Source organism: Equus przewalskii, chromosome 13, assembly GCF_037783145.1.
Source record: "Equus przewalskii isolate Varuska chromosome 13, EquPr2, whole genome shotgun sequence".
Taxonomy (NCBI): domain Eukaryota; kingdom Metazoa; phylum Chordata; class Mammalia; order Perissodactyla; family Equidae; genus Equus; species Equus przewalskii.
Genome location: NC_091843.1, coordinates 17,966,803 through 17,980,086, shown reverse-complemented (window position 1 = coordinate 17,980,086; position 13,284 = coordinate 17,966,803). Strand labels below are relative to the sequence as shown.

Sequence of the window (13,284 nt, the reverse complement as noted above, 5' to 3'; positions counted from 1 at the left end):
TTCCTTACCAATACTTTTTTTGAGTGCTAGCCACTGGAACAGGGCCACTTTCATCTTTTTCAGCTATCACTATTATGGAATAGATCCCACCCCCATACCTACTGTCCTCACTAGTCGGTGAGTTTATGAAAGACAGGGATAATGACCGATCAGCAGGTACTTAACAATAACGACCTGTTCATTGAACGACTGACTGAAGATGCAGAGAAAGGGTATAGCACATGAAGGTGAAAAGGAAGAGCAAAAGCAGAAAAGTCAGGAGAAAAGGAAAACTAAAGAATTGAAAGATGGAACATGACTTTTTAAAGACAACAAAAAAAAACTGAGCAGGAGAAGAGGGCGTGTCAAAGAGTATCAAGAGATTTATCAAGAGAACAAATGAAGAGTTTCCATCTTATGAGAGACTGGCTGGAAGCTGTGTTTCATTAGGAAGAAGAGGCAGAATAGTGTCATGGCTAATAGTCTGATGTTTAGTCAGGTAGATCTGAGTTTACATCCTAGTTCCATCACATACTAGCTCTGTGATCTTGGATAAATTACCTAACCTTGTTGAGCCTCAGTTTCCACAACCATGAACTTTTGGAAAGTTACCGTGAAAATTAAATGAGAAAATGTATGTAAAGTACCTCACATAGTGCCTAGAAAAGAGTGAATCCAATAAGCGTTGGCCCTCATAAGTATTAGTGTTACTACCACTATCATTGTTAATCCTAGAGGCAACAAGCAGCCAATGGAAAGTTTTTAACTGGAATAATGATTGGGGGCAGCTGTCACTTTGGAAAATACATTTAATGTTAGAATAAATCATTGAGGGAAAGTACCTAATCCAGAGCAATCAGTTAGGAGTTTATCTCAATAGTCCAAACACAAAGAAGCGATAGAGGTAAGGGACGTCCTAGCCAAGTGCTCCTTCCACTGGATCATCACATATATTTGGCATTGGTGGTTTATTCGGAACAGGAGCAAAAAGTCTCTCCTTAAGTATAATTGGTAAAAGGGAAACTATAAAATTCTGTGAGCATATTTAATTTAAGTATGTCATTGATCAGATTTAGGGGAGGATTTTAGAAGTTGAAAGTTGTAGGTTTTAGAGAATGTCCAACTCCCTGACATAACTTCCACGTTCTCTTTGCTTAGCTGGCAAATTGACTAGAGGTCCCCAGAAAACTCAATAGCTAAGGAGGTGCCTGTCTAGGATTAAAAAAAAAACTATATACAAGTCACGCAAATATTTCCACGTATGTCTAGGATCTCATTAGAGTTATGTAAAGCTGGGTATAGAAGTATCTACAGAACTTACAAATGGTAGCTATTCACTCTCAATGACACACATCTGTTAATATCTGGGTACACTGGAAGTAAATTCAATTGATAACAAGTAATTGTAACAAGAGCCAACTAGGAGAACTCACTTGCCTAACTATAGCACTGGTCTTGTTTATGTATAAGTTATAGGGACATCTTTTCAATTTGAAACAAGCTTTTGGCCTTAGTATGAGGCTTGATCTTTATCACAGAACACACACAGAACCGGGACTCTTCCTGAGCAGCTTGCTCCACAGGAGAACATCAATAGGATGAATTTCAGGTCTTTCCAAAATTGTAAAATTTTAATACTCTGTACACAATTAAATTTAAGAGATGTTCCATTCACCATATGTAATACTTTTGACTTGGTTCAGGAGGTAAATGACAAATAATACAGAATATTCAGCAGAATTATGATATCGCTGCTAGTTTAAAGTGGAATTTCTAGTCTCAGGGTCTATTATGTTTGAGTGTAATGGTGTGAATCCCCTTTTCAAAAGATTTAGAAGTTTTCATTGTGCATTTGTGCAGAAATCATTGGCTGGAACAGGTCTTAAAGGAGTATAAAGAAAAAAGACATTAAATAAGAGATATCGCATAGTAGTCTTTGTACATGATTTTCTATTTATTGAATACAAGTAGTTAAGTTGATTTTCAAGGTAGGAGGGATGGATTTTCTCAGAGCCTAATGTGCATTGTTATGCAGGCCCTGTGGCTGTCTACAACATGTATTTGCAAGGTAGCTGCTTGGGACAGGTGGAGTGAGACCTGGGAACAGAGAGATGTGGCCTTCATCTAGAAATAAAAGCCTTGCCCATGTAGACGTGCTAGTAAGCAGTGTGTGTGACTTACCTTTCCCTATGACTTCTAGGTGAGAGATAACTATGAATTAATAAAGCTAAAGCAATGGAACTTGGAATAAAAATGGAAGACAAAAATACGGCCTAGGATTTTATGATTCTATCTTAGCGTATCGCTGATAAAGGAGACAGACTCCGGAAGATTAGGAAGTTTGCTTGAGGTCACAAGTCAATGTCACCATCAAGACTATTTTCTAACTCCAGTTTTGTTTTGTTTTTTTTTTTTTGAGGAAGATCAACCCTGAGCTAACATCTGCTGCCAATCCTCCTCTTTTTGCTGAGGAAGACTGGCCCTGAGCTAACATCTATGCCCATCTTCCTTTACTTTATATGTGGGACGCCTACCACAGCATGGCTTGCCAAGTGGTGCCATGTCCACATCTGGGATCCGAACCGGCGAACCCCGGGCCACCTGAAGTGGAATGTGCACACTTAACTGCTGCGCCACCAGGCTGGCCCCTCTAATTCCAATCCAGTGTACTTCTGCCACTTCATACCATCTCAGTGAGGTCACCATAAGCACTGTATTTCTACCCGAACTTTTTCTGCCCAACCCAAACTACTTAAGCCCAAAGAGGAATTCATTGGCTCACAGAACTGGAATGTCCAGAGACCCAAGGCCTCCAACAATGTTATCAGCTCTCTTGTGTGTTTTATTTATTTATTTTTTTTTAAAGATTTTATTTTTTTCCTTTTTCTCCCCAAAGCCCCCCGGTACATAGCTGTATATTCTTCGTTGTGGTATGTGGGACGCTGCCTCAGCGTGGTGTGATGAGTAGTGCCATGTCCGCACCCAGGATTCGAACCAACGAAACACTGGGCCACCTGCAGCAGAGCACGCGAACTTAACCACTTGGCCACGGGGCCAGCCCCCTCTATTGTGTGTTTTAGACTGGCTTTCTCCATGTGGTAGGCCAGACGGCCTTTGGGAAACTCCAGACGCACATACTGACTCAGTCTAGAAGCCTCAGTAGAAAGTCTTTCTGGACACATTTTATTTTTTTGCTAAAGTCCTGGGAAAGCCCCTGATTGTTTCACTTTAAATTGAGTGCTCATCCCTGGACCAATCACCGTTGCTACAGGGATGGCTACTCTGATTCACCAGCTCACGTACATACTCTGTGGCAAGGTCATTTCTTTTAACCTCATGGAAAGTATTATTCGCAAGAAAAGGGGTTATCTAATCAGAAGGAGGTCAGGGATTCTAAATAGGCACCACCAACAAATATATATTATAATCAGATTCTAAGATGCAGCCTCATGGAAGGAAATACCTAAGAATAGAAACTTACCAAATGCAGGAATACCAACTCTGGAAACGGTGTTGCTTTTCTTATTCTAAATAATTTGTGTTGATATCTGTAATGAGAAAGATAAAGGAAAATTTCATTTCTGGAGATGGAAGAAAAGATTGATTCACTATGGTTTACATCAGGATAATTGCTTTCATATATACTCAAAACAAAAAATATTATATATTCTTAGAACAGAGTCTGGCATTTAATGAATGCTCGTTCCCTTCCTTTGCACATATATTCCATATAGAATTGTTAGCTTGATTTGTGCCAAGGCCACTGTCATCACCTTTATCACCAGAGACTGTCAGTGTCATTTATGTCATGAAGTCTCAATTAAAAGAAACTGTTATAAACTGTTTCATATTCTTGGTTTTCAATGTTCGAGTTTTTAAATGCCACAGTTCCCCAAATAACCTACCATTGCTCCTTGTGATTTCACAGCAAATGTTTCCCACTCTCCTAACACTATAGTGGGGTATGAATTATTCTGATTTTCTTTTTAATTCCAACTCACTTGGACTTTGTCTAATACGGATTTGAGAATTGAATGATATAGCTGAAGATACTGTGGAATCTGGCAAAATAAATTTTCTACAACGTCACTTTTGAGGAAAATCAAAGACTTAAATGCAGCACAAATTCTTAATTAAGAAATTGTCATGTGTGTAATTTCAGAGGAGACTGAAGAGGTAGTGTATGGTCATGGTTAGGTGCTGGGGCTTTTAAGTTAAATAGGTCTGGGTTGAAATCCCGACTTCTTACTAGCTGTGTGACTTTAGGCAAGTTCCTTCATCTCTTTAAGCTTTAATGACCTCACTTGTAATGGGGGAACACCATCATCACCTAATTCATAGATAATGCATATAGAGTGCATGATACTCTTTGAGCTCTAAATAAAGGTTAACCATCATTATGACAGTCAAACTAATTTATGTGTGGGCAATGAAATAAAAAAAAGAACATAAATAGCACCTACTACAGCTCCTAGCACATCATGGGCAACACACATATGTTTGTAGAACTGAATGCTGATTTTTACTGCTGGAGATAGCTATCTTTTACATTTTCTCCAAGAAGCCTTCCCAAATTTCTTGATTCTCACTGATTCACTTCTTTCGTATTCTTTGTAATCACAAAGACAATTTAACTCCTAATTACAGACTGCTTGCCACGTAAGCTGTTGCATTATTCTCTCCGACTGAAACGTAAGTAATTTTTCTGCAGGAATTATACCTTACTTCAGTATATTCTTTATATCATCATCCTGAGCTTACAGTAAAGATTCAGTAAATACTTGTCCATGGATAGACTGAAGGGAGGAACTTCCTTCTCTCCTCCAACCCTTTTAAACCAAAGTGGATTGTTCTATGTAAGTTGGCAGTAGACCCCCACACAGTTACCACAGGTACATGGATTGGGATGAGAACCCCTCTTAAAATGTTTTAAGACTTCTCAAGCTCTCCTTTTGTATAGGTGTGTCTAAGACCCATGAATCCCAAATTCTTATTTGCTTACTCTCACAAGAGCCTAAATAAGCCTATACCTTATTTCTATTACCTTTTAATATGCTTCAATTATGAAAGATAAGTGAGAAAAAGGTAATGGAGGATGGACTTTCTGATAACTCTGGCACCCACGGTTAGACGTTATCTTTGACGTCGAGGTTTGGCCAGAAGTGGAGCAGGAGCATCATTTAATCCATGACCATAGACAGTGATATATAAAGTGTCTCTTGGGACTTTGGTCCAAGAGCAGCAGGCTCTGGGTACTGCAATGTGACCTTTTTTTTTTTTTTTTTAAAGGATGAAAACGTCCACATTTCTGTATGTAAACTTTTTTTTTTTTAAAAGATTTTATTATTTCCTTTTTCTCCCCAAAGCCCCCCGGTACATAGTTGTATATTCTTCGTTGTGGATTCTTCTAGTTGTGGCATGTGGGACGCTGCCTCAGCGTGGTTTGATGAGCAGTGCCATGTCCACACCCAGGATTCGAACCAACGAAACACTGGGCCGCCTGCAGCGGAGCGCGCGAACTTAACCACTCGGCCACGGGACCAGCCCCCATGCAATGTGACCTTTTTAATAGATTCAAGTATTTGATTCATACAGTAGGATGTTTCCCTGATGCCTTTCCCGAAGACCATGGTAGAGGCAAAAGTATCAGATGGGAGAGTATCTCAGATTGTGCCTCAACAGGAAGCAGAGCTCAGGCACCATGTGTTTGCTAGGAACACTTTTACACCCAAATAGCCTTGGGGAAAGACTTCCAAAATCTTGTCAAACCAGCCTTTATGGCCTAGTGGTTAAAGTTTGGTGCTCTGCTTTAGTAGCCTGGCTTTGGTTCCTGGGCACAGAATCAGACCACTCGTCTGTCAGTAGCCATGCTGTGGTGGTAGCTCACATAGAACTACAAGGACTTACAACTAGAATATACAGCTATGTACTGGGGCTTTGGGGAGGGAAAAAGGAAAAAATAAAAGGAAGATTGGCAACAGATGCTAGTTCAGGGTGAATCTTTTCCAATAGAAAAAAAAAAATCTTGTCAAACATCTCCAGAGTTTTCTTCTTTCTACCACTCCTCAATAGTCAGTAGCTCCCATTTCTTGCTGTCACTTCATTGTTTCTTCCACTTGTTGTCTCTTTTACTTTGTCATCTGTCTATCATGTTGATTTGACAATCTTGTTTCTGATATCTAGGGTCTACCTTGGCTTTTGATACCTGTGCAGGGTACAAATCTTATCTTTGCAATTACACCAGTAACATCAGATAGAGGTTCCTCAGCTGTAGATCCGTAAGTGGCCCTCCCCACAATTCTACATTGTAACTAATTTTTAATTGGGCCAAAGATTATGGGATGACAGGCCCATGTTTGATTTTCCATCAACCTCAGCAGTGATTAATATTCCGCTATCCTTGGTAGCCATTTTTTTCCTGGGAAATTCTGTGGGAACAATCCATTCAAATATGTTTTGTAAGATCAAAGGTCATATTACCATATGTTCTCACTTTTTCACGTACTACTGTTTCTGAAATTGTGGTGCATTTTACACTTGATATGTACCTTGAATGAGATATTTTAAATCCCTGATGCTACTATTTAATTTACAATGATGTGTATAATTGATGACATCTTAAAACTCAAGGTATATGGTAATATTATTCCTCATATTAGAGGTTCTCAAGAACACTTAATGGCTTTGGCATCATATTTCAGCACACACATGCCATTTAACAGAGCTAAGGGGTGATATCCCTAAGAGCTGTGAAAACCAACCAAATGCAGAGCATCTCAACCTTACAGGGCTAGAGGAAGATTAATCCTGGTTTTCACAGACATGCGTGGCCTGCCTGATGAAACTTCTGTACAAAAACAATAGCCTTTCATCATCAAAAAAAGCTGCCAAATCACTACCACATCTGGGGTGGAGTAGTGGCTAATTTTGCACAAATATTCAGTGCCTTTTTGATCTTTGTGCCCAAATTCTTCTGGATTCCAATCAACTTGAACATGTTGAATAGTTGGTTATTATCTACAGTCCACTTCATCCCACTTACTCTTTCTGTTTCATTTAAATTTACAGGAAAACATCATCACAGGGTTTACAATGAGGCTTTACTCAATTTCCCCACCTGCACTCAACATTTCACTTGCTGAAACCACTGCTGTGAATTTTGTGATTTTCTTAAGACAAAAACAAACAAAAAACTTCTGCATATTTTCCAACAAGAACCTCATTTCTAAGGCATATGAACATATATTATCAGAAACAAGTTCATATTCCAAAATGAAAACAGTGTCAAATTTTTTTCTCGCTTACAAAAAAAGGCATAACTATATCTGTGATTGGGAAGTCAGAGGTTGGATTACCATATAGAGAATAGAATATATAGAGAATATATAGAGAATAGTTTTCCTCCTCTCGAAAAATCCAACTACATGATAGTACCCTAAGCTTTGGGAAGACCAGCAAATTAGTGGTGACTAGGATTCATTGAGATTACACATTAGGCATGCCTTTGGATTCCTCAAGATTTAGAGCTCAATAGTGGACCAAGCCAGAGACATATTGGTACATACCCAGTCTACGATTATTTAATTGCATTATTTAAACAGGGAAGCCGAGTAATTCCTCTAAGGGTTAATTCTGTATCAACCACTGGGGAGTCAGTGAGGTTGTGAGCATGCATTGGAATTGATTCACACAGACCTGGTTCTAATTTCACTTCTGCCACCATTTCCTGGTTGTTTGACCTTGGAAAGCTACTTAATCTCTTAGCTTTAGCTTCTTCTTCTGAAAAATAATCAAAATAATATCTACTTTACATGATCATTATAAATTCCTTCTGTCTATCTATGTCTACATCTATATCTTGTGTGTGTGTGTGTGTGTGTGTGTGTGTATACATATCTGGCATAATAAATTCTCAATGACAGTTGTCATTATTACTGTGCTCTACCCAACCCACCTGTAAACTCAGGTACCACATCTAACAGCTCTCATTTTTTCCCATCACATGAGAATTGGATGAATACAATTCATCTCCTAGGCTACTAACATTTATCCTCTCACCCCCACTCTCTGTTTGGTCAAGGGAAGCTGCGGGAGTAGGACTAAATATAAAAATCATACAAAAGCCTAATTTCAAGGAAAAATGCCTGTGGCACAGAAAATAGTCCTATAATTGCTGATTTCTTTCAGTTGGGGAAGGAAAAGTCTGAAAAATCTTACAAAACCCTCCATTTAAAATTCCCCCTAGTATCGCTTTCATAAAAACCTCTTGCAAATAACTGGCTTAGAAACAAGGAATCTTATTTAAAGATGAGTAATCACAAAGGAAACATCATAAAAATTGTCACTTTTGTAGATAGATACTATGAAGATCAAATGGGGAATGAACCAGGAAAAACAAGTGAAAAATAGTGAACATTCAACAGAAAAAATTGCCATGGAGAAGATAAAATTGTGACCAAGTTTTCACTGTGTGCATAACACAACAAAACCACCTCATGAAGCAATCATCACTAAAATCTAAGATCAAGTCAGAATTCTGAAGACTAGAGAAGTGTGGGAAGGATACAGAAGGAAAACAAATAATAGAGCTGGCTGGTCTAAGGAGAGAAATGGAAGATAAAACTGAAATCAATGCAAACATGAATCTGAAATGAGAAGCAACACAAGGGAGAACAAAAACTGCTATAAATACAGTAAACCACAGACTACAGGGGTGGGAAAAGTGAGTTCCAAAGGCTCAGTGAGGGAAATTAGTGATATCAAGGACAGATGGGGTTATCCAAGATGTGTATAATGGGAGCCCCTGATGAAGAAAATGGAAATAGGCAACTAAAGCAAATATTAAGAATTATAATTAAAGAAAAATTTTCAGACATAATGACCTTGAATGTATAGTTTGAAAGGGCACTCTATATTCTGGGACAGAAGTGACACTGAATGGCCAACATGATGACATACCCTGGTGAAGTTACCAGATATCAACGATACAGAGGGAATCAATTGGGCAGCCAAAGGGAACCACCTCCAGTCCTGGATAGGGTGGGGAAATAGCTTCAGTAAATGCTGAAGGACAGGCAACATTGCTTATAAAATTCTCAGGAATAGAAAATCTTGCCTCAGAACCTTCTACCTAAACTATCAACTGCATTTTTGAACGTGCAAGAACTTAAGGAATATTGTTCCCAAGACTCTTTATTGAAAAACCTATTGGAGAAAAAACTTTAGTCCATCCACATATGATTATAAAGATTACAGCAAAAAGCCTTGTGGTGAGGACTGAATCTATTTGACTATATGACTGCGACTAAATGTCATGCAGGGATAATGATTTCAGAGCAGCATCTACATTTTATTAACTTTGGTAAAAGTTGGGAGAAGGATAATTGAGGGCAGGTGTTATAAATATAGTGATTTTCTTACATTTTACAGCTGAGAATGATGGATCGAGCACTAGATGTATAACAGAACGAAAGGAAACACTAGCAAAGGTAATACTGGAAACTGAAATTAGGTGTTAGAAAAAGAGGAGACGAGAAAATACACTAGTTTCATCATTGCTTATAACAGAAAGTTGATAGATACCATTTAAAGAAGTAGAGGATTAATAGTTACTAATATTATACTTAAACTAATTACTAGAACATGTGTAAACTTTCCATATTATCAAAACAAATACACACAAAAACCAAAACAGGAGACCATATATTAAAGGATTAAAAAAAATACTAGCAAAAACCCCATGCCCTTTACATTAAGCATATTAAAAGTTAGAGTAGCTGTGGCTACTTTCCTATGTTGGATCAGTAGTGTTTATATAGTACAATGATCGGTAAACTAAATGTCATTTAAGTAATTAGTACTACTTTTCCGTTGAGGCTTTATCAGAAAATTTCAGCATATGAAAAATGACAGATAAAGCTTTTCCTTGTTCCCTGAAACTAGGTAAACATTTTCATTAACCAATCAGCTAAACGAATATACCCAAATCAATAGCAAGTTCTTTAATAAAAGAGTCCCTTTTGGGGCTGGCCCCGTGGCCGAGTGGTTAAGTTCGCGCGCTCCGCTGCAGGCGGCCCAGTGTTTCGTTGGTTCGAATCCTGGGTGTGGACATGGCACTGCTCATCAAACCACGCTGAGGCAGCGTCCCACATGCCACAACTAGAAGGACCCACAACGAAGAATATACAACTATGTACCGGGGGGCTTTGGGGAGAAAAAGGAAAAATAAAATCTTTAAAAAAAAAAAAAAAGAGTCCCTTTTTTTCTTGAAAAGGAAGAAGACTTCTGAGTCAAGTGTATGTTCGTACATGTGGTATATTGAATGATAGTGATGAGGTTTGTTCTTTGAGTAAGGGGCGGCAGTTTTTAGAAAGTAGAGTGGTACCAAGTTTCCAACACTTCCCTCTTGCAGTGGAAATGGTGGAGAGAGATGTACTACTTTGCTAGGGTTGCTGTAACAAAATACCATGAACTCGGTGGCTTAAACAACAGAAATTTATTGTCTCATAGTTCTGGAGGCTAGTGGTACTAGATTAAGGTGTTGGCAGGGCTGGTTCCGTCTCAGGGCTGAGAGAGAGAATCTGGTCCATGCCTCCCTCCTAGTTTCTGGTGTTTTGTTGGCAGTCTTAGGTTTGTGTTGGCTGATAGACACATCATCTTAATTCCTGCCCTCATGTTCACATGACATTCTCCCTCTGCGCATGTCTCTATGTGCACATTTCTCCTTTTTATAAGTGACACTAGTCATATGGGATTAGGAGCCCAAGTGCTTTGGTATGACCTCATCTTAACTAATTACATCTTCAAGACTTTATTTCCAAATGAGGCCACATTCTTAGGTACTGAGGTTAGGACCCATATAGGAATTTGGGGAGACATAATTGAGCCCACAGCAAGAGAAAAGAGAAAGTGGTGGTTCTGAATTAGTAGAGTAGACTATCCGATCTGTCAAGGCAGACAAACAACACCAAACTGGATGCCCACTAAAATCAGGTGCCATTGCTGGTATACATATTGAATGTCACTGGCACCTCTTACAGGATCTCTGTCCCCCAAAGATAATTCTGCTTATTGATGTGTATCACTGATATGAAAGAAAGTAGATGAGTACATTAGAGTACGAGAAGAAGAAATTAAGATCCAAATCTTAGCACCTTGAAACTAGGACATCCAATAAGTGAATGGAAACATTCTTGAATTTTTAAGACTTTCCAAATTTACGAGTAGTTCACTTGCTGTCCAGCATACTGTTTATAAGCAACCTAATAATGTTAAATAAGCATAATTCACTGCTCCTCCACCCAAGCAAGTCTTCCAAAATCTCATCTGGACTATGAACTCCTCACAGAGGCACACACATTCTGTACTGGGGCTGACCATATTGCAACAATTCTTTGCTGGTAACAAAGGGTGCAGGAGAGGATGGCTTGGTGTTGCACTTGTTGAAATGAACCCAATGCGGTAAGATCTAAGAGCTTTCATATCTTCCAGGTAGGAGAGAAACTCTGTCCCACAAATTTCAGCTTCCATTAATTGATGAACGTTTCCAAAGGTGGGGGGATGATACGTAAAAAGGTTTGGGGCAGTGTGAGATAATATAGGATGCTACTTAAAAGTAGTAATATCATACTGATGTCTATGATGAGATTTTTCTTTCTTAGTTTCTTTTTGTATTGATATAATTGAAAGAATTGACTATCTCACTGTGGTACTTGTGTAATTTAAATCCTTAACACATCCTAATCTCTCTTGCAGCACAAAGGAAGGAAGAAGCTGTAACTCAGAGTTTTAAGTAGATGCCATTGTTTACATGGAATGCAATGTTATTTTTAAATTATATTTATTTTATTATTACTTTCTAGCTATGGCAATGGACATAGAATCCCATTTATGGAAGAGTCAAGTATTTTTTAAAAATATATTTTAAAGTCAATTTTTAAAAAACTACACAATAAATAAGTCATGTAATTAAGCAAAAATTTGAACGATAGCATGCAAATGACTAAAATTTGGGAGGCAGTGAATTCATTCTTTCATTTATTCTAAAGGCATTTGCATACGAGAACAAAGCATTCCACTGGATGCTCAATAAATGTATTTAGATGCAGGAAAAGTTATACACTCTGCACAGAAATTTGCATGTTTTCGTTGGGGAGAAAGCAAAACGGCAGAAATTCGACAAATCTCTCTTTTGCTGGACTAGATCCAGGGCCAAATTCCAACCCCCTTGGAGCTGGTGACAACGCCTCCTCCTTCCTTTCTGTTTTTATCCCAAGCTTCCCTGTTTTGCATTATGTTTGATCCCACAAGCCACCTCTGATCCTTTTGGGAATAGGCAGAGTATATAAAAAGGGAGGCGATTAATCAGTATTTGTTGAATAAATGAATACATAAGTGAATGAATAAGTAAACAGAGAAAAGAGATGAGCTGAGAGGGAGAATTGCAAAGCTCTGATTGTGCTCAGCTCTGCTGTTTTAATGAGGAGGGTTGATGCAACGAGTGCACTGCAGTTGTAACAAGAAAGGTAGCACCCTGCATGGCCCAGATGGGGAACATGAAGTCTAAACCAGCAGGAAATTAGAGAAAAAGCAGTTCCTTAGTGAGTGTTTGTCTTCTCTCCAGATGTGTTTGCATGACTGGCTGATAACCCCACGGAGACAATGGACCCAGAAATGACTTTTTAGGCAAGTCAGAGGAAGCTGGAGCTTATGATCACCTTGGTTAAACCTCAGGATTAACTGTATTGGTTCCAACTGTAAAGGAATCATGAAAATGAAAGTCCTGGTTGTTGGTGGAAAGGAAAGTTATAAAATCCCATTTGAGTGGGAACCCAGCCTGAATTAACAAGAGAGAGAAAAAACATGACATGTCTTTGTTCTCTTCTCAGGAGGGGCATCAGCACGACACTGAAAGCTCTTCCGGGAACAAGAGAAAATCCCTAGAGGACTTGTGAAAGTTGTTTTCATCCTAGTTGATGGGATGATTCATAGGCTGTTGGAGAATATATTGTGGCAGAGCAAAGAGGAAAACCAGAGTGAATTTAATCTATTGTTCTTGACTCTCCAGCTTTGAACACTTCTGACTTTGTAATATGGTAATTTAGGTACATGTTCTCTCTCTCCTTCTAAATTGGAATCTCCCAGAAGCAGGATCTACTTCTTGACTCACTTTTGGATTCTCCACAGCACCCATTGTTTGAGACACAATAGTTCTCACTATGTATTGGTTGAACGTATGAATGAAAGCAGAAATTTGAAAATTACTACAGCCGCTGTATAAATTCTTTTCCATGAGTGTTTGGGCAC

At 38.6% G+C, this 13,284-nt stretch overlaps 1 protein-coding gene across 1 annotated transcript in view; it reads right to left on the bottom strand.

Moving 5' to 3' along the window:
• Positions 1-13,284, bottom strand: part of ATP10B (ATPase phospholipid transporting 10B (putative)) — a 286,689-nt gene that overhangs the window by 239,689 nt on the left and 33,716 nt on the right. The window contains exon 2 of the mRNA XM_070569117.1: positions 3,461-3,527. The gene's annotated coding sequence lies outside the window, so the exon portion shown is untranslated. The remainder of the gene's footprint in view (positions 1-3,460; positions 3,528-13,284) is intronic.